This window comes from Sus scrofa, chromosome 2 (genome assembly GCF_054392235.1).
Source record: "Sus scrofa isolate SSC_HxYL_T2T_F1_AM1 chromosome 2, Sscrofa_HxYL_maternal_Yorkshire_Landrace_v2.0, whole genome shotgun sequence".
Lineage (NCBI taxonomy): Eukaryota > Metazoa > Chordata > Mammalia > Artiodactyla > Suidae > Sus > Sus scrofa.
Window position 1 is genome coordinate 128,265,413 of NC_139384.1, and position 18,683 is coordinate 128,284,095.

The 18,683-nt window shown below is 39.9% G+C and overlaps 1 long non-coding RNA gene across 2 annotated transcripts in view; it reads left to right on the forward strand.

The window, feature by feature from the left end:
- Window positions 1–18,683, forward strand: part of LOC146405682 (uncharacterized) — a 327,565-nt gene that overhangs the window by 251,266 nt on the left and 57,616 nt on the right. The window lies entirely within an intron of this gene.

An 18,683-nucleotide genomic window follows, 5' to 3' on the forward strand; every position in this document is an offset into this window, starting at 1 on the left:
TCAGAGTCTCGGGATCCTTCTACTTTATTGCTCTGCCTCCTTAAAAATGGGTGCATGGACCGAATGTTTGTGTCCCTCAAATTTATATATTGAAATCCCAACCCCCAATAGGATGATGTTAGGGGGTAAGGACTTTAAGAGGTGAATTAGGAAATTATGGATTAACGCTCTTGTAAAAGGGACTCCAAATAGCCCTTTCATCCTTCTTCCACCATACAAGGGTACAAGAGGGTGACAGTCTGCAACATGGAAGAGGGCTCTTATCAGAACCCTACCATGATGGCACCCTGATTCCAGATTTCCAGCATACAGAACTGTGAGAAACAAATTTCTGTTGTTTATAAGCTACCTAGTCTATGGCACTTTGTTACGGCAGCTTGAACTAAGACACTGGGGTTTTTTCTCATGGTTTAAGTTAGTTCCCCTATTTCTTGCCATTGCATTTGTATTCAAGCCTGCAAAAAGGAAGAAAAGATGAATGGGAAAGACCTGCCTTGAAAGTTGTACCCATCTGTTTAGATTCCATGGCCACACTTTGTTAAAAGGGAATCTGGGAAATGTAAATCTTTATCTGGACAGCCATGTGCCCAGCTGAATCTCAACTTCTTACTCTGTAATAATGGAAGCATGGATATTGGGGGACCACTAGCCATCTTCATCATGAATGGAAAGAATAATTCAGAAAAGACCTTTGAATTGGACAATCAGTTGGCTACTACAAAATCTGTTTAAATTTTCTTCCTGCCTCCCTCTTGCTGGTTTTCGAATGCATTATCCATGTGGCAATTGGAAGTAATTTTCCAAAGTGCCCTTCTCTGCTTGAACACTTCAAAGATGCCTCAGTACTTTCAGGATAAAGTCTAAAACCCTAAGCATAGCTAGGCCCTTGTGATTAGAGCTCTACCTATCTTTGAAGACTCACCTTTCTCTCCTTCCCTCCCTTGCACAGCCTGTCATACCTTCCATTCAGTTTCTCACATCAACTGAAATGCAGCTCTAATAACACCCATCCCTCTGAGGCTCTGGATTTCCTGTTCCATCTTATTAGTGTGTCTTTCCCCATACTGCTGGGATTTTTCCTATGCTCCTTCAGGCTACATACCGTGTCCATGGGGACACTTTCATTGACCTTCCAGGACAGCGTGCTGTGCCATATCATATCTACATGTTCCGGAAGTACTTGGAGCGTCACGTGTACCACTTATCCAAATCTTCCTGATAATGCTTGGCTTCTCTGTGTCACCCGCTAAACTCTCAGGCTTCTTGAAGAAAAAGGAAGCCCCTTAGGCAAGTCTGTGTGCCCAGAGGTTAGCACAGGGCCTAGTACAGAGTAGGAAACCCAAAAAATATTGGTTGCCTGCAAGGAAGCCATAACTCAAATGAGAGAAAAACTTAAAAGCTATTATTTATCAAAGCAGGGGAAAACACTTTGGGTTTCTTGCCCACTTACTGTTGTGTCTTAGGCTCTGGTCCCTCTTCTACATAATGAGGACCATGTTAATATGCTGACAAATGGCAAAGAAAATGAATTACTTTGACAAGAAACATCATAGGGTGGCATTTATCTTACAACCTGAAACATTGTTGGATGTCATGATTCCACATCTTAGAGTTAGTCAGATTGTTTTTGGCAATCCCCACTTCAAGGGAGGGAAAATTGCCTATTGTAAAGGAAGCATCCACAACCCAGTATTTAGCAGAGCTGTAAGAGCTTATTTGCTTATTACCATGGCAACCACCAGCCTAACACTGCACATTAGTGTACTTGTCTAGACAGCACCAAATTCATCAGCGCTTCCTCTTTTGTATGCCTGGTTTTAAACAGGCAGGTGTGCATCCAAGGTGCTACTGGGAAAGAAGAGATTTTTCTTTCCATGTGAGCAAATGAGATTGTTGAAGACATTTTGTGAACATCTAAATGGCTAGCATTGAAATCTGCACTAATTTGAAAGCTTTAGTTAGTCTGTGTTTTTCTTTTTTAATAAAACCTTACTAGAAATAAAGAACTAGAAATACATCCATATGGCCTGCCAACAATGTCTAAAAATAGTTTATGTGAAAGAAGGAGCTTACTAACTTTTAAATTTATGATACACTAAGAATCAAAATGTCTTTTAATTACATTTTTCTTCTTGTCATCAGTATTGGGACAAGAAACACCCAAAGCCATAAGCCAGACATTTATTGACTTAGAGTGTTTGCAGTGTTCGCTTCGAGGGAGGCATCTGAGGAGGACCCAACCTTACAGACCCAGTCTCTTGAGCCTCACTGAATCTCAGGGTCAGGCATTCCTCAGGCAGAGCCCTTCCTGAGACTTGCTTGGTCTTAAATCTCTGGCAATACCAAAAAAAAAAAAAAAAAAAAAAATCAACTGGCAAGTTTCCTCTGGGAATGTTTTGGAATGAAGGACCTAGAAAGAACATATGTATATTTACCCTCAGAGTCGATGCAACCAGCGGTTTTGATAGTTTATGGATATGAAAGAAACTTGGAATTCAATTTGTATATAGCTAATTATGTGGCTCGTAACTCTGTAAGCAATTTATTCTAATTTAATAGTAAATAACTGGAGTTAGGCAGGAACATTTGACCCAGGCTTCACATTCACAAAGAGAGCAGCAGATTTAGAAATTTGACCTTGTCTCCAAACAAGCATATACAAAGGGGCAGAGATGTTTTGACAGAACTAGAACCATATGACATTCATCTTATAACTAAACTTGGGTCCCTTTCTGGACTATACTGCTTTGCAGAGCACTATGAGATAGTACAGTTTATAAACCCCATCATTATTGCATGGAGAGCATAATTATATAACATTAATTTGTGTGCATGTAAAAAGCATTCATTTGTTAAATGTAAAACAAACATGAAACAAACATGAAACAAAACATACTTGACATGAAAACAAAACATACTTGTCACATCCTCATTTTTGAGAATATACCCATAGCCTCATGAAACTGAAGAGGACATGTCTCTCTCACAGTTGAGAAGCCTTTGGGATCAGGCATCACTTTTATTAGTCTTGTGTCCCTAAGTCTTTTGGCTTGACTTTATGACACATGGTGGATGTTTAATAAAACACTAATTTAATTAATGTATGAATGAATGAACCATGAGTACTAATAAACACATTTTGGTTTCTAATCAAGGTCTCTTAATTACATACAAAGAGCTATTAAATATACCTTAGGCATGATGAAGTAAGGAAAGAAATGTCATATCTAGGGAATAAACCCGGGCTATTTTGATAGCATCTCATTGAATTGTACAGTCACAGAGAAGAACACTAAAGTACCACTGTTAGGGGAAAAAACAGCAGAAAAGTTAAACTTGAATTAGTGGAAAGTAAACTGCAGAATATTTGATAAAAATTAAGTTTTATTCTTCTCAAGTTAATGTAACGCAGAATAGACTGTGGTCTAAGAGAGGTGAAGCTAACTGCTTAACTAAAACGTGACAGCAAGGAGCCATTTGTGCCATTTCCTATGGTTTCTGTAGCAAATTTCCACATATTTAGTTGCTTAAAACAACATAAATTTATTCTCTTATAGTTCTGAAGGTCAGAAATCCAAAGTCAGTTCCACAGGGCTAAAGTCCAGTGCTGGTTCCTCTTGGAAGCTCAAAGGGAGAAACTGTTTCCTTGCCTTTTCTGATTTCTGGAGGCCACCTGCCTTCCTTGACTCATATCACTCCATTCTTCTGCCTCCAACATCACATCCCCCGCCTCTTCCTTTGACTTTCTTGCCTCCCTGTTATAGGGACCCCGTGATTACATTTAGGACCGTATGGATAATCCAGGATAATCTCCTTTTTCAAGATCCTTAACCTAATCTCACCCACAAGTTCCTTTGCCATATAAGGCAACATTAGCAGGTTCCTGGAATTAGGATGTCAGTACCTTTTAGAGCCATTATGCAGCTGACCATAGCTTTTTATCTTATAAATATTTGTATCACTCATCTCATTTTGTTTGGGTTTTACTCTCCTCATCTGTGTAATGAGGAGGTTGTAGTAAATTAATTGTTCCCAACCTTTTCAATAATTTTATGGTTAAAAAAAAATTCAAGTTCTCCCCTTCCCACTGCTCCTCCCCTCCAACACACACACACACTCTCCCTCTCCCTTTCTCTCTCTCTTTCACACACACACACACACACACACACACACACACACACACACGAGTCCAGTTAAGAACACAGATTCTATAACCAGTCTACCTGGCAGAGTACCTGCTTTCTACTTACTAGGTATGTGACCAGTTATCTTACCTGTCTGTATCCTCAGCCTCCCAACTGTGAGGATAATCATAGTACCTCCTTAGAGTGGTTGTGTGGCTTAAATCCATTAAAACATGCAGTGTGGCTTGGTTGTTTAATAACTGTTAGCGCTTAATATTCTTACTTAATCTACAGAGTCATTCATACTTCCATTGAACGCATGTAAATTCAAGTAGCTCAGGAAAGAGACTGACAACAACATAAATAATGAGAATAATTACTCTTGGTGTTCCACCCAGTCTGCTCATGCCTGAGAGGGAGGGTCAGAGGGAAGATGTGACTTCCTGCCGGTCTCAGCAACCTGGTTCTTGTGCTTTCATCTTCTCTCATGGAAGCATCTTGCAGCCCCTCAGAGTATCTGTGGCATTTGAACGTTTTCCTCCTAATGCAAGCTAATTCACAGCTCCAGAAGAAAATGAGTTCACCAGAAGAAGGGAGGGTTTCTCCAACAGGGTGGAGACAGGCTGTGCTGTACTACTTGGGAGATGCTTGGGGTTCTTCAGCAGAGCTTCTTCCCAAGGGGTTATCAGGAGTAACATTGCCTGTACCCAAATGACTCTTAAGCACATCCCTATGTAACCTCATCCCTGCATAAGATGCAACTCTTTGGTTCATCTACAGACTCCTGGACTCCTTACAGTAATTCTCAGTGGGGAAATACTGTGTTGTCTTCTTTAGCCTAACTTCTAGGGCCTCAATTTCAATTGTGAATTTGGAGCATGAACATACTTTCCCCTAGAAAAGGGAAAACACAGACATACTTTGTTTTATTGTGCTTTACTTTTATTGCATCTTGCAGCTACTGCATTTTTTTACAAATTGAAAATTTGTAGGAAACCTGCATTGAACAAATTTATCAATGCCGTAGTTTTCAATGACATTTGCTAATTTCATGTTTCCATGTTTTGATAATTCTCACAACATTTCAAACTTTTTGTCATTATTGTATTTGTTATGGCGAGCTGTGGTCACTGATCTTTGATGTTACTGCTAAAACCCCCTGAAAGTTCAGGTGATGGTTAGCATTTTTAGCAGCATTTTTAAATTAAGGTCTATATGTATTTTTTTAGACATAAGGCTTTTCCACACTTATTCAACTATAGTGTAATATAACATAACTTTTGTAAGCACTGGGAAACCAGAAAACTCGTGTGACTTTATTTTGATAATTGCTTTATTGTAGTGGTCTGGAAAACCTAACTTGCAATTATTTCCAAGGTATGCCTGTACTAGACCTTTCAATAACAGAAAAGCATTATAAATTCAGTGCAGCAGAAACTAGCGTTAATGTCATCATTGCCTATTACAGGAATCCTGGGAAGATGAAATGAGATGATATATAGAAGTCAAGAAATGACCAGTGTTCAACAGTGATGTTTAAGAGCAGCAATATAATCACGCCAGAGGTTTCCATCCAGTGCTAAATCACAGAGTACTAACCATAGAAGCGTCACTCAACACATCTTTGACACTGGCCTTCCAGCCTATCAGCTTCAGAGAGCATGGAACATTAGCAATTATAAAAAATTGAAATGTGAACTCCAACCCAATATTTTCTGGCCTCTACTCTCATGTATTACCCAGAGAGGGAGCTTCTCATCTATTCTGTATCACTGAGCCCTCTGAAACTCTAACACCTACACCCCCCCCCCCCACACACACACACTAAGAGAAAAATGCATGCCCACACTCACCTAAACAAATGTCTTTTTAAAATTCAGGGGTGGCCCAAGAGGTAGAGATGCCAGTTTAAGAACCTTCCACCAGAATTCAACGCCTTTTCTTATCAAGTCCCATTTGCCTTTCTAGTCTCATCTCCAGACGTTCTCTCTTCCCTCACAACCACGCCAAAGTGTGCCAGACGACCCTTTGTACTTGGCCTCATATCCCATTGCTGAACCTTTTATTCCAGCTGCTGCTGCAGAGACCAGCTGCTTGTAGGTGTAACTTAAATGCTGCACTTCAGCTAAACGTTTTATCTCTTGCTTTCTGTCCTGAGACTTTTTTAGAAGGAAGGCAAGGATGCTGTTAAGAACTTTCTTGATACTAGCACTCGTGCAAAGCGTAAAGCACACAGTAGTTAATAATCCATGGGGCACCCTTGACTGAAAGAGGGCAGGAATCGATTGATAAGCACTCCTGTTTTCCAGCCCTCAAGTGGACAGTTCTGAGGTGTATTTTACACAGTCCCTTGGAGGGACCCAGCAGATAAGAGATAAATTCTTATCTCTTTCCAAGGTCCCGCTTGGTAATGTACACTTGTATCAGCTTTCCCGCTGTCCTTGCTTCATCCTTCCCAGACTCTTAGACTGGGACTAGAGTCCCAGACTCCTTGAGATCATGTCCCAAAATAAGTGACATGCATGAGAGCCTTTGTCTCAGACTCTGCTTTTCAAGAGAAACTCATGTTTAAGCACACAGAAACTTCACGAAACAACTTAGAGCTCTACTTTTTATTCTGCTGTGCTTGAAGCTTCAAATACCCTCTTCTTTTCTGTGCAGTAGATCTCTTTATCTTCAAGCCCTTATTCAAATATCATCTACATCAGAGGGCATACACTGAATTTGGCCCGGTTTGGCCCACAGATTTTCCTATAAACCTCTCTACTATCTTTACTTGTTTACATGTTTAGGACTTGGCTGATGTTTTGTGGAATTAAGTAGAAGCATTTTGTTCTATTCATCTTTGTATTTCCACAGAGTGGCAATTTGTAAGCATTGTCTAAAATGTTATTAACCATTGAATGGTTGAGGCAGCTTTGCAAGTGTTAAGAGTCATTGACTTAAATTAGTCTTATCTATGCCCCTAATAGATTGGGTGATCAGAAATGTCATTTAAACATTCAGTTTCAGCCTCAGTTGGGAATGCATTTGGCTGTAGGTAACAGAAAACTTACCTGCATTAGTCTCTTAATCAAATAAGGGTTTATAGTCTCATTTAATAAAATCTAGAAATAAGCTGCTGAACCGGTATTTTTTTTTCTTCTTTTCCTTACTGGTCACATAATAGCTATGACAGTTCCAGTCATCACATTCACAAAGCAGGAAAGAGAATGGAGGACAGAGATTAGTCTGTATTAGTTCCTTTAAGCAAAAGCCAACACACATACAACCACATAAATATGTTCCAGAAACCCTAGCAGATTTCTTCTTGATGAGTCATGAGCCTGAACTGTAGCACATACCCCTAGCAGCAGGGTTGGGAAAAATAAATACCTAAACTGAAGCAAGGCAATTTCTCTTGCAAACACAATCAGGATTTTGCCTGCAATGAAGATGGGGTGGTGGGATTTATGGATGTCAGGCAGACACCCAGTTATGTCTGCCACATTCCCACTCTGCAAAATGACTAACCAACCAATTCTGCAGAGCCTATGATGTTCACATAGGATCACATACATGAAAGAGCTTTGTGGAATGCCAGGCAAACTATTACAAAGTTTATTTCATGCACAGAGAGGAAAATATTATTCTAGCCCACAGTGAACTAAGTATGTAGTAGGTACACAAATATTTATTTAGATTTCATCTTAAAAAATAAATTTACCTTCTACTTGTCACAGGCAACCTCTCTTATGTGTTGTATCCCAGGCTGGTGTGGTTTTTCTTTTGGAATGTATGGACTATCACCATAGCAATAACCGTAACCATGACAGCAAGACCATCAGCACTTCATTACAATTTAATGACAGGAAGGAAGGAAAAATATCTTGTCATTTTAGTTGTATGGGAGAATTTTGGTAAGAACATACTGTAACTTGGCCAGGACATCTGCACTCTTAAGAAAACAATACAGAAAGCCAAAATATTGGTTTTATAGCTGATTTGACAAAGCCATCATTCTGAGGCATAGTATCTCTGGGTGTTATGTGGTGACCTGGACCTGGTGGGAAAAAGTCGCATTTTAAATCATCCACATCACCTCCTATGACTCTGACCATTGCCCTTCATGCTCTGAAATACAGTTCCTTCTGGTCCCCCACCCAGTGAGAGCTAACTGCATCACAGCCTGAGTTAGATTCTCTCCCATTTAAGTTTTTAAGACCAATTTAGCATACGGTAAAGTTCCGTTAAATATTAGGCTAAAACTTTGTTAACTATATTTTGTTATTCTGGAGATAATGTTTATATCAATGGGGATGAAGGCTGGGTACATTTCCTTCATGTTACTAAACGTTATAGCTTCATATAGATTTAGTCAATCCATCATCATCATGACAGCTTATCCCTTAATACTTCAAAAGGCATCAATGAAAAATAAGTGTATTCCTCCATGGACAAATTTACATTATCCCACCTGTCAAAATTGACAGAAGCACCTAAATTATTCAGTAAGTCCATGTTCAAAAATTTACAATTTTCTTCAATATATCCTTTAGAGCTGGTTTATAATATATAGATATCATACATATATATGTTTATGTATGTATGTATGTATATACATACACACATGCACACACATATGTATGTGAAAACTAGGAAACTGGTTTATGGGAATGTGGAGGTTGGCAAGCCTGAAATTTAAAGGGCAAGCTAACAGGCTAGAAATCTTAAGCAAGAGCTTCTCTCTTAAGGAAACCTCAGTTTTGCTTTTAAGGCCTTTCAACTGATTATATAAAGCCCAACCATATTACCAAGGATAATGTCTTTTCCTTAAAGTGATTGTAGGCTCAACTACATCGATGAAATAAATCCACAACAACACCTAGATTAATTTTTGATTGAAAACTAGGTACTGTTGCCTAGCCAAGGTGACACAGAACTAAACACTACAGTATTGTTTAGCTTATTCCTCCAACCCTGTGATGTCCTTAATGGCAGCCACCAACTTCTAAGCATTTGGAATAGTCTTAGTCTGAACTGAGATATGCTGTAGTGTAAAATCCACACCAAATTTAGAAGGCATAATACAAATAAAAAGAATGTAAATCATCTTATTAATAATTTTATTATCATTAATTATTATTGTTGTTTACATGAGATGATACTATTTTTAGGTCTGTTGGATTAAATGTACTAACTACTCCAGTTAATTTCATTGCTTCATTTTACTTTCAGTGTGAGTTATTTGAAAATTTTAAATTATATATATGGCAACATTTTGTTTCTTTGGGGTAGCACTGCTCTAGCCTCTATATTTTCTGTAACCTAAGAGTTAGACTCTAAAGATTTGATTAGGTTAAACTTAAACTTTCCCAGCAAGATTATATTGTCATGATACTACATATGGCAGTAGAATGTATTCTCTTGCATAATATTAGTATTAGAGATTGGCCACAGGAATGAGGAGATGACCCCTTGATTCTTCCATGGCAGAATTGTTTTTCTCCCTGTGACCAAAAAGTAATCCTCTCGGTATTACTTTGACGCCATAAGAATATCCAGTTTCTCACCAGCAATTCACTTAATGATTTCAAAAGCCATTGATAATTCTTGCTTATATCAATAATTTATCAGAGATTTCAGAATAACTAATGTTCAGCTTTGTCATTTCTTACACATAATTAATTATCATTCAATGTAAAGTAGAGGTTTCCTATTTAATTTGGACTTATTGGTTGTTATGAATACTTACTAGAAAGATGGAATAAATTCTTAGCTCTTTCCTTTAATTGACAACTTTCAAAGTAAAAAATTGACCTAATAGATGCCGTAAATAATGATAAATTACTTTTTTCTTGGTTTCTCTTTTTTGAATATCATTATTTGGGTTTTCTTCAAATACAAAATAACTTTCAATCAGTTTCAATCTTTTTTTTTTTTTTTTTTTTTTTGATGCTTGAATTTTTACGCTTAAACCATGGGAAGCCCTTCAACATGGTGCCAGTGCCTTTTGACACAGCCTCATCAATCCTAGAAAGCTTTTTTGCTTTCTGGGAAAGCAATATATCCCAGACTCACCTTGTACCTTTCTGCTCAGATCTGGAATCAGTCATTTCTATAAGAAGCCTTGTATTAGAAAGTATGTTTAGAAACTAAGATCTTAGAGAACAGACTTGTGGTTGCCAAGAGGGAGGGGGCGGGAGCGGGATGAACTAGAAGTCTGGGGTCGATAAATGCAAACTATTGCATTTGAACTGGATAAGCAATGAGATCCTGCTGTATAGCACAAGGAACTATATGTAGTCACTTGTGCTGGACATGGTGGAGATAATGTCATATACATGACCAGGTCACTTTGTTGTACAGTAGAAATTGATAGAACACTGTAAACCAACTATAATGGCAAAAATAAAAATGATAAAAAATTAAAAAAGAAAGTAAGGTCTTGTGCTTAGAGTCATAAGCACAAGATCATGTGATTTTCTGTATTTGCTTGTAATGGTATCTGAATTTTACAATCATAAACTTAGAAGTGAAAAAAAAAATAAAAAAAGGAATTTTCTTTCCCTATAAGCAACTGGAATTTCCACTGATGTCAGTAAACTAAATTTTTACATCCAAATAAATTTAGTCCTTTCTGAATTTTCTTAGGCTTATTTAGGTAAAATTGAATCACATTTAGATCGCTCTCCTTTCTCTCAATCCTTCCCTTTCCTTAAAGATGGAGCAGACTTGGGGGTTAGGGTGGTAGGAGGGTTTTGTGTTGTCCTGGCACCTAAAAGGAGGTGTTCTACTCATATGTGGAACGCCAGATTTTGCAAATAAAAACACAGGATGTCCTTTTTCAGCAGCATCCACAACTAAAATGTACATGTTCTCTCTGCTCCTTGGTCATCACTTCTTTGCAGACCACACCGTATGCCCCCTATCCTAGCTGCTAGGTATTTCTAGGTCTAGTGATCGAGTCACAACCACTCCCAACCTCATCTAGGATGTAAGAAAATTTAGAATGCTCTTTCTCTCCTCTGGGGCTCTGAAAGGTTCAAGAGACTGTCTTTCTATTCCTTACTACATATTTCTACTCTAATGCTTGTTTCTCTTTGAAGTGTTTTATCTCTTACCCAAGGTAAAGAATATCACTAATTCTGGTGTGTGGGGCCACGGGAAACTTAAAGAAAGAAAGGCTTGTGTTATTGTTTCCAAATATTACTTCGCTGTACATTTCTCAAGAGAGATTTGCTATTCCCTGCCTTAGCGCCCACCCTTTCTTACCACCAGAATTTTGCTCATGTGTTCTTTTTTGCATAGGTTGACCTTTCCCACCCCCTCCCAGTCTCTGTATATTCAGATCCACCCATTCTTCAGGGCCCACACAAACTAGAAAATAGTCCTTTCTCCTTCTATTCTAATTATACTTCATCTCTGCCTTTCTTGGGGGACTTATTATTTTATTCATTATTCATTCTGTAAACACATGCTTAGAATCTTCTACCAAGGTTTGTGCTTTTTATCTGAACTAGATTATAAAGTCTTTGGAAGGAGAATCAGTGTCTCATTCATTGTTATACTTCTAAACTCAGCAAATATTTCTGAAGGAAGGAAGGAAGGAAGGAAAGAAGGAAGGAATGGCTGAATGAATAAGTGAATGAATTGCCAACCACCCAGATTGTAGGCACTTTATCTTTTCTCCAGCTTCTAGGGTCAGGATGCCTCAGTTCTTAGTTTTCCTCACTTCTCTTTCAAACTTACTTACTTTTGTCTGCATTTTTTTTTTTTTTTTTTGCCTCACCTGTTGCATGCCCAGGCCAAGGATGGAACTGGAACCTGCGCCACAGCAGTGACAATGCCAGATCCTTAACCACTAGGCCACTAGAGAACTTTTCTGTCTTTTTAAGAGGAAGAAAGAGGTCCATTTTCAATCGCAGACTAGCCTTTTTGCTCATCTGTTTAGAAACCATCTTCTCCTAATTTCCCTAGAACCTTGATTCAGCAATGATCTCCCTTTCTCTATCTTTACTCTTTCTACTGGCTCCTTCCACTCAGTGTAGAAACAGGCTCAAGTGTTTAAAATCTTTTAAAACAATCTTTCCCTGTTTTCCCCACATGTTCCTACCTGCCTCTCTATCTTCATCTCCTATTACCTGCAACTCCAAAGCCATGTTCCAACCATACTATAATAAATATCAGCCCTCAATGCCCACTTTGTCAAGCTCATTTCCTAGTATGACATGAATTTGGCTACAGCAACAGGGTGATGGACTTCATTGTTCACATGGCCACAAAGGAGTAAGAGCTGCTGGACCACCAGCCTCTGTCTCGGTTCACCTGTCTTTTTTGCTTTTTACATGCCCTTTTGTTTGAACATCCTCCATTCTTTGCCTTATTATTTGCCTCCAAGTCTCAGCTCAAGCATTCCCTCCTCTAAGAAGTCTCCTAAGATTCCCACAGAAGAGCTGGTCATTGCTCCCTTCTGTAATTTCACAAATTCAGATGTGTTACAATTATCTGTTGGTCGATCTTCCTTCTGCAAGTGACTCTGAGAATTCTGTGGGCAGTTACATGATTTTATTAATAATATGCGTATTCCTGGTAGCTGGCTGTAGTAAGTCTTAAAGGCTTTAACTGATAGACCAATTAATGACTCAACCAATGAGACTGACCATCCCATTATCTATAGCTGCTACACTATGCCCAGGAAAAATCCTATGATAGTTCAAGCCAGTGGGTGTTTCTCTTGTAGCAAGCTCTGGCAAGGGCACCATGACCTTGGCAAGGCTGTATCATGTATTGAATAGGAAATCAACTAACCTTCCTGTTTGTGTAATACCCTGGTCAAGGAAAAATGGTTGTGTGTGGTGAGGGCAGCAAATGAAAAGACCTTCTGTGTAAGGAATGTTCCTCTCTTACATTTCATTTCACAGGAGGTGCCTCCTTGGAATGTAAACCCTAAGTCAAGGAGAGTTACAACAGATCTTTCTCACAGGGCTAGGACAAGTAGACGGTTGTGGGAATCTTTTTTCCAGTGTCTGAACCTTCTGCTAAAACAAACAGGAAAAAGAAAAAAAACCTCATAATTCCCCATCTTGACTATAAATTCTTTCTATCATTCATTGAAAATAAGAACTTGAAAAAAACCTTAAAAATCATCTAACAAAACCCATTCATTTTGCCCACCCAAATTCACATTTTAAAGATGAAGAATTTAAGTTCCAGAATAGTGAGAGGAAACCTGCCTGAGGTCTCAGGTCAGTAACTGGCAATACTGGTATTTGAGCTCTGGTTTCCTAATATTCTGTCCAACAACTTTTCAACTTCACTATGCTAATTATATGCATAAATAGAAAAAGTATGTAAAGAGAAAAAGGGGTGGCAGTTCCCATCATGGCTCGGTGGTTAACAAATCCGACTAGGAAACATGAGGTTACGGGTTCGATCCCTAGCCTTGCTCAGTGGGTTAAGGATCCGGCATCGCCATGAGCTGTGGTGGAGGTGGTAGACACGGCTTGGATCCCGTGTTGCTGTGGCTGTGGTGTAGGCCAGCAGCTATAGCTCTGATTGGACCCCTAGCCAGGGAACCTCCATATGCTGCGGGTGCGGCCCTAGAAAAGACAAAAAGCCAAAAAAAAGAAAAAGAAAAAGGGATGACTGCAACAGCTGGAATGTATTATCGTACCATAAGATAGTTTAACAGCTTGGATGTGCTTTCAAACATTACTGCATTTGTTATTTCCTTACATTGATCTATGACTTGGTGTTGATCTTTCCTAATACTTAAAATATTTTAGTGTGAAAATAACAGTTTCACATCTTTGTTCTTCACCTACAAAATGCATGGTTCTACTTTTGGAAAGATCATGAAATCAATGATAGGCTTAAGGGGAGCTACAGTATTTGATAATGAAGCTGACAATTTGCCATTGGATAGCTGTTAAGAGCTGGGAAGGGTCTGAAGTTTTACCACACTTATAATCGTACAAATTAGCTTTTTGCACATTGACAGAAGACGTGAAACTCCTGAGTTAGGATCAGAGAGCTAACTCCTGGCAATAACTCCTGGCAATAGCAGTGCCTGAATATCAGCATTCACACTGGTTTCCTAAACCCCGGTTTTTGCAGGGCAACCCAAAGAAGGCAGGGTAACACTGGCACTCACAGTGGGTTGGTATGATAGGAAAGAAACCTGGAGGCTGGGGAATTGGAGTCGTTATAATAGACAGTAAGGCTGACTGCCCTTTGCTCTAGAGGGAGACACGTCTCTATCGCCCAAGGCTATCTGCTGTATAAACATAAAAATATCCTTGAAAAGATAATCTGAAACAGGAAGTTCCCATTGTGGCTCAGCAGTAATAAGCCTGACTAGCATCCATGAGGATGTGGGTTCGATCCCTGGCCTTGCCCAGTGGGTTAAGGATCCGGCGTTTCTGTGAGCTGTAGTGTAGGTCACAGATGCGGCTCAGATCCTGCATTGCTGTGGCCATTGCTATGGCTGTGGAACTTCTATATGCCGCAAGTGCAGCCCTGAAAAGCAAAAAAAAAAAAAAAAAAGAAAGAAAAAGAAAGATAACCTGAAACAAAGATCGTCAGTACCTCTGCTCATAAAACCTGCAAAAACAAAATGGTCTCACAGAATATTGTCTCTCACTACCCACTTACTCATTTCTACACTGCCTTGGCCTCTGGTAAATTGTCCCATGAGTATGCCACTCCATTAACCCCCTGATTTATCTGACTGGACAGAGGCTAGGAATGAATCAGTCAAGCAGTATTACACAGCATGTAATTAAAGATACCCTCATCTAAACTTCAAGCAACAGCACGAGGCCATCTGCAGTGCTTTAATTGTGCACTTGAGGTTTCAGACCCACCTAGCTTCACAAATTCCATAAAACATCGTTGTCTACTATAGAAAGTCAAGTGGTTTCTCCTTAAATTGTGTGACCTCAGGCATTAATCCAGGTACAGTGAGATGTATTAGTGATTGGACAGATTCCATCTTGGCCTGCAAGGAGGAAGGAAGTCTAGGGCAATTCTGTCATCCAGACTAACACTGGCCTGTGAATTGAGACTGACCTGAATGCCTTCCAGTGCTAAAGTGTGTCATCAATCAGTTCAGCTAAAGTCAGGGAAAATTTGCATTGTCTTTTGTAATTGAAGGATTCCCGTTGCAGAGAAAACTGTCTTGAGAGTACGCATAAATAACAAGCCAGTTCTCTGAGAATTTTCCCTGAGGAACTAAAAGTGGCCTTATTTTGGAGAGATTTTTGCTGTTGTATGAAGGCTACAGGATCTAGATATGGTGTTTCTTAAAAGCCTTCAGGTCTCTTATGACGATCTCTAAAGTGCCAAACACTGTATTTTAAGGAGAAAGGCCATTTAACTCCTGGATTCCACAAAGAAATACAGTCCTGGGAAAGTAACTGGTTTGCAATCCTTGGGCCCACCAAATAGGACCTACTTCAGTCAGGGCACAGGCTGACAGTGCTTCATAGCCAGTGAGTCCTCATAGCCAGTCCAATTACTTATAGTAATTGAGTCTAATCCTTGTTTCTGGAAGAACTATGGTAAGGGAGTTGAATTTGACCTATTTGTCCATCACACCATCTAGGTGGCATTCATCTACCTCATGGACTGACCAAGGATCAGCTACAGAAATGAGTGCTAAAAAGATGCAAAGGTGCTGGAAGGTATTTTGCATGAAAATTGCAGAAATTAGGGGCTTTCCCTGCTATTTCTGAGATTTCTCACTATGTGTAAGGGAAATGGTAACTAAATCAAGTCCAAAACCATCTAGTGAGGAATGGCAGAGCCAGCAGTCAGGTAAATTGAAAGTGCTTGCAACAGTCAGGGAGAATCGTGCTAGGTTCTTTTCCTTCCTGAGAAAGCCTCCAGGGTAGTTCTGGAAGACAGAGGTCATTAATGTCTCTCCTTCTATACCTACCAAGGTCTAATGTGTTCCTTCCCCTGCAGTCAGAGTTCCACTGCCATAAAATTGGCATGTCCCCTTCCAATATCTGTAGATTTACTTTGTTTAAAATCATCTCCTCTTCACCCTTAGACCTTTCATTAAGGTTTCAATGTAAGAAGGTAAAGGGTTATTTTAAACTCTTTATGTCCCCTACTTTGGTTTGCATGGGTCACCGGCAAGCACTGTACCCAACCAAGTAGCCATTATCCTTAGGCCATCCTAGGACCATGTCAAACAGACAAAAAAAAACAATATGGTAGCACCAGAATTAAGTTTGGATTCTATAGGCTCCTGTTGATCTGGTTGCCAGCAGGAATGTGTGCCACCCAGGTTGGCCTGAGGTTGCCATTAGGGGAAAGAAAGATGAATCACATCCTAAAATGGTCAGGATGGAACCCTAAGTTTTCAAGACAGATGTACATAATTCCTGATTATTACCCAGGAATTATCTGAGGGAAGATGATTCCTTTCTGGGAACAGCCATGTTTAGTGAACAGACTAAACTAAAATATTGTAGACCAGGAGGTGAGACAGGTAGAGTGAGAAATCTTTTGCGGTTGATTTTTGAGAAGATCAGCACTCTACAATACAGAGTGTCTGTGGGTGGTAGTGGAAAGTCCATCAAATACCTTGGCAGTAAGCCCATATTGAGTAATTTTTGCAGTAAAAGTCATTTCTAAAAAACAGAAAGCATGACCCGCATTAGTTTCTAGGGCCACAGTGGTGTGGCCAGAGTCAGTTGATGGGACTAGAATGGTAACACAGGATTCTGTGAAAATTTCAGTAGAGGAGAGGAGCCAACAATAGCCCCAAGAAGGAATAAAAGATCCCATTTAGTCAGTTTGGTAGGAGTAAGTAGAGGCCATATGCATAGAGTATCTCCTTCACGTTGAGACAGACAGGTCAGCTTTTGGCAGGAGTCACAAAGCTGGTGTGCAACAGTAACCTTGGCATTAGAAAAAGTGTTCTTTGCTTTTTGCCCAGAACTATGATGGTGTATAAGTTTCCATATCTGGTAAACATGGATCTGGACAGGAATAGTAGCAATCTGGGTGGTGTAGGCTCATCAGCAGCTTGATTATAGTTGGTCTCCTAGGAGAATAAGCCCTTACTGTGAGTTTCTACATGAGTGACCCAGATGGCTGAATCAGCAGCTGTAATTTATTTTTTACTCTTGACAGCCCCAAATGGGGGATGACCAAATTGCTAGGCCATTGGTAACAACCCTAGAGTCAACAAAAATGAAACAGGGTTCATCGAAGGGAATATTGGAGAAGGAATAGCCCTGAGTCCTGCACATTGAGAATAGCAAGCATGTCTACTTTTGGTTCTGCATTGATGGCCCTGAGGTTGAAGTACACAGCAGCACTATGGTTTCAGCTGAGCTGAGCTACTTGTGAGCTAGTCATTTGGTGAGCCTCTGTACATTGATAATCTCATTGAGCCAGTGGGTTTGCTTTAGGCAGTTTAGTGGGGAATGGATAGTTGCCATTTCTTCATGTCAAGCTAAGACCCTACATGGGTTAGGCTGGCTGTGTTCTTAAACATACCATTTCTGTTTGTCTACTAAAAAAATACATAATCTGAGAGTTAAGTTTTATTTGGGGCAAAATTAGGACTTAAGCCTGGGAGACAGCATCTCAGCCCGAGAAACTGCTCTGAGGCAGTGAGGGAGGAGCTAGGATATATAGGAGTTTTCGAAACAAAGGGCAGGGAGCAGGAACAAAAGAGGCCACTGAAATCATTCATTTGATATGCACTTCCACTATCAGGGCCAGCATCCTGAGTTTTCACAGCCTGTAGGACTCAGGGGCTCTCACCCTTGGAGACATTCTTTATCATTAACTACAGACCAGGCTGAAATACCACCTGAGGAGGAGAAGGGGGATCATCAGGTTATGATAAAGGTGAGGGGGAGGTGCATGCAGCATACACACATTTTACAGAAGTTTGTTGCTGATCTCCTGAAGGTTACTACCAGTCACAAGGAGTAGACATCACCATGAAGTGTTTTTCTAGATATGAGAAGATGCAAGAAGTGGGCACATAAAATCTTCTCCTAAAAATATCTGGCTATCTGAAGACTTGTTCTTTGAGTTTTCCCAGAGCACAGAGTGCCCCACCTCTGGTCTCCAACCTGATCTCCACTCAGGGGGTGCTGTGGGTTTGTAGCTGCAGTGGATCATGTTTTACTCTATGTGGAGGCTGATGGCAAGTGTCAAACTTCAGTTCACACATTTGACAAGTGGGGTTTGATAGGTCCTTCTCATCCTGTTAGTTGCTGAATCTGAGTTGATCCATCTTAAAGTGGAATTATCAGTCTGGAGAGTTACAGGGTTTTCATAGGTTGAGTGCTGAGTGTCAGTAAGAGCCCAGTAGCAAGCTAATAGCTGCTTTTCAAACAGGATGTCCCAAGTAGCCTTATTAGGGGAGTGATGAGTCCAGAAGCATAGGAACGCCCCCAGGTGGAAAATTCCAGATGAAGGCATCTTTTGCCAGAGGCTTCAGTGGGCAAACTCATCAGTCAGAGAAACTTGTAGCTCAAGGGGGCTTGTTAAGGTTGTTAAGCCCTACTTGGGATGGGCTAGAGAGAGAGTTGGAAAGCAGTTTAT